Genomic DNA, 4,365 nt, shown 5'->3' on the forward strand with positions numbered 1-4,365 from the left:
TATAAATTTGTATGATGATAGTAGTAGTAATAGTAATAGTAAGACTAATAATAATAATAATAGACAGGGGGAGATTAGGGCCCATCAAGGGGAATGCGCCCTCCTCAAGGTGAATTGTTAAGGGCAGGGGACCTTTCAAGACAGACAGTAGCCCAGATCAAAACATGTGGTCTCAGTTTTGCACCACATTCTAAATTTGGGACAACTATTCAGGAAAAAAGACTTACATTTTTAGCATCACCTTCTGAGCACACTTTGTTTATTTTTTTCTTTTTAAAAAAGAACAGAATCTGAACATTAGACTTTTAATATAAGATTGTAATGGTAAGTATGGGATACAAATCTTCCATAAGATTTACGTCATGTCTGCATAAATACATTTAGGATCAGAGCATCGTGACTATTAAAAATAGTTCCTACTTGAGAATATTTAGTTTGTGAAGTAGAGTTTGCCCTCTCAAAATCTGCTGCCTTGCTCCCTCTTTGCCCACCCAAATATATATTTATTTTTTCCTAGTGCCACCAGGGTACCAAAGGAAGAAGGAGAAAAGCTTTATAAAGTTTAAAAGGAAACCAGAACAAATACACTTTTTGAATAAAGCAATCCTGGCTTCCTGAGATCATAGAAAGTTTAGGGTGTACAGTAGCTGATTTGTTAATGAATACAGAAAGTGCCAGTAAATAAAAGACCCGCTTTATGAGAGCTGTCCCATAGTTAATGCTACACTTTACTTTGCAACTGTGCATAGAGAATAAGAACCACTTATGCTGCTTGTTCTCTCCTCTGACACTCCTCTGATTATCTCAAAGGATAATCTTTGAGAAACATTTTATAGTGCATCTTTTGAAGCAAAGTGCATTAGCCTTTGCTGAAGAAATATTTGAGTGGCCTTGGAAATAAGTGTATTCAAGAGAAGTATTAGCAGAAGTTTTCATTATTCCTTAAGCCCTCCCTTCAGAGAGACAAAAAAACCACCCTCAATTGCAGCGCCACAATGCCAAGTTGCCAGGCGACCAAGCTTTTATAATGGGTTGCCAAGACAACTGATATAAACAAAATCATAAATCCCATTACCTAGTTAAATACTAAGTTTGTGATATAAGAAGGGGAAAGAGTTTAAAAGCATAATATTAAATGAAGGGTGTCACAATTTATAGTATTTACACACATGCATGTATACAGTGGCAGATCATGCAGGTTTAAAAGGTTCTGAATATTACTTTTTAGTACAGGATTACTACAATTAAACCCAGGCAGATAAATTACCATGCAATACATGTAATTTAACTATATTGTTCTCTGTGAAATGGACACACTTCGTCTTTTACTTTCACCTCTGCCTTTCACTGTTGTTTTTAATTGCTTAGCTAACTTTCAGAAGCCAGAGGCAGTCGTTGAAGGGTGTCCATTCAGTGTTTGTGATACATTGGGACCCAAATAATTTTATTCTCAGTTTGTTCTAATATTGATTTATGTTGTTGTTGTTTTTAATTGCTTAGCTAACAACAACAACAACTTTATTGTTTATATGCAGCCCATCTGACTAGGTAGCTTCTATCAAAATATAAAAGCACAATATTAAAAACTACCCTATACAGGGCTGTCTTCAGATATCTTCTAAAGGTTATGTCATCTTGAAATCTCACAATGAGGGGGGGAATGCAAAAAGATTAGAAATTATTGGGAAATGATATATAATGAATTGAAAAAAATGTTTAAAAAGACCTTTGTTAAGAAACCAGAAGCATTCCTTATGGGAATTTTAGACCAAGATGTAAAAAAAGAAAATTGTAAATTATTTATGTATGCAACAACAGCGGCAAGAATTATATTAGCGCAAACTTGGAAGACAGAAGAAATACTAACGAAAGAACAATGGCAAGGGAAGCTTATGGAATATGCAGAACTGGCAAAACTAACAGAAAAATTACATGAAAAGGACAACAAAGACTTTAAAAGAGAATGGGAGCCATTTACAATATATATGAAGAGGCAACACAAAGAAATGGACTCACTGGGAGGGTTTGAGTAAACAATCACAACTGTATACAACAAAAAATAAGACTATATGTATTGAGAAAATTTGGGGGAAACAACACACAGGGTGAACAATATGGAAATAAAACAAAATGGGAGTATGGGGGAAGTCCAGGGCAGGAGGGTCAAAATATGAAAAATTGCTAAAGATATATTGTTAGAAGAAGTATACCTGGAAAAATTAATAAAAATTATTTTTTTAAAAGAAAAGAAATCTCACAATGAGGGCACCACCAGAAGGCCGCTCCTCAGAGCTGGGTCTCAGTGTCAGGGATGGTGACGCTCCTTCGGGTATACAGGGTATATATATATTTGTTTTAAAGTTTAATTGGTAGATCCGTATTTTAGTCAATTTTCTATAAATTTAGTTTAGTTGATAGGATGCCTTGTTTTATAGTAGGAACTTTGAAATGGGCTAGCATCCCTGGAGACCGCAATCTTCTGCCTACCGCTAGCACCACCTCTGTCAAATACAGAGGATGGTCCTAAGGTTATGAATACTTCACCTGTGAAGAGCAATTATGGGAAAATGCAGCAGTTTGGGGATTCCCTCTTAGCAGAACATTTATTACAGTAGTACCTCTAGTTACGAACTTAATTTGTTCCAGAGGTCTGTTCTTAACCTGAAACTGTTCTTAACCTTGATAGACCTGCATTGGCTCCCAGTACGTTTCCAAGCACAATTCAAAGTGTGGGGGCTGACCTTTAAAGCCCTAAATGGCCTCGGCCCAGTATATCTGAAGGAGCGTCTCCACCCCCATCGTTCTGCCCAGACACTGAGGTCCAGCTCTGAGGGCCTTCTGGCGGTTCCCTCACTGCGAGAAGCCAAGTTACAGGGAACCAGGCAGAGGGCCTTCTCGGTAGTGGCGCCCTCCCTGTGGAACGCCCTCCCACCAGATGTCAAAGAGGAAAACAACTACCAGACTTTTAGAAGACATCTGAAGGTAGCCCTGTTTAGGGAAGCTTTTAATGTTTGATGTATTACTGTATTTTAATATTTGTTTGGAAGCTGCCCAGAGTGGCTGGGGAGGCTCAGCCAGATGGGTGGGGTATAAATAAATTATTATTATTATTATTATTATTATTATTATTATTATTATTACCTGAGGCGTGCTTTCGCTAATGGGGCCTCTTGCTGCTGCGCCGCCAGCACATGATTTCCGTTCTCATCCTGGGGCAAAGTTCTCAACTCGAGGTAACTCTTCCAGGTTAGCGGAGTTTGTAACCTGAAGTGTTTGTAACCTGAGGCGTTTGTAACTCGAGGTACCACTGTAATTGCTTCATTTCCAATCAGTGCATTTCCTGTAACTTAAGATTACCAGATTTTTTTCAGTGAGTCCGGGGACACTTTTCAACTTCAACTGATTTTGTATGTGGACTTATTTGTAAATCCGGGGACTGTCCCCGGGAAACGGGGACGTCTGGTAACCTGACTGTAACTTCCAACTGATATGTTGGAACTTTCTATACCACAAGTGTTGTGGGGGCAGAGGGTTCTCGTACTTTTGTTGCACTATTAGCCCCTCTGGGTAGCAATAACGGGGAAGCATTGGGGAAGCATCGCAGAGCAACTAAGAAAACAGAATAAATCCAACATGAATGCCCTATTATTGTCTCAATAACATGTTGCAGAAAACATGGGCAATAAAACACCCGTCTGGAGGGGCCTTTAGCTGCAACATTGGACGTGGGGGCAATGATGTGAGGAGTCTGTGGTGCAAGTGAGTTCAGTGGAATCACACAGTGACTTGAAGGTGGTCCTTCCTCTTTTGCATCTGTGTCATCTAGCATGTGAGGTTTAAAAATCTCTAATTTCTAAGTCATCCAAGCCAATTCCTTGCCTTCAAAAAATGCCAACTGACTTGAACCTATTGTAAATATTTTCTGTTTATAATCTGTTAATTTAAACAGATGTCAAAGCCAGTGCTTCGATTATCTTGAAATGCCTTCCATGCAATTAGAAACTGGCTTTCTGGGCTGGTTTCTTCCTTCAGATTTCCTGACATGTTTATTTATCTATTTCCCCTGCTGTTTTTTCACAATTCATGTGGTTTACTTTGTTGCAGATTGCTTTGCTCCTTATTTGTGCTGGAAATTCAGTTATACCTCATCAGGAAAACTAATGGGGAAACAGAACTTTTGTCCAATAAAAATGTGTAAATTAGGCTTTCTTTTGGCTAGCCATACCTGCAAGTTCAATGGTGTTAATGAGAACTCTGTCTTTTTTTTTTTTAATCATCGACTTTCTGGCTCTCTCTCGTTTTGCCCATAGCTGGGCCTGTGATGAAATCTGTTTTTAGTCTATATTGGATAAGCTACATTTATTC

Source organism: Podarcis pityusensis (genome assembly GCF_964106645.2).
Source record: "Podarcis pityusensis genome assembly, chromosome: 11".
Classification (NCBI taxonomy): Eukaryota; Metazoa; Chordata; class Lepidosauria; order Squamata; family Lacertidae; genus Podarcis; species Podarcis pityusensis.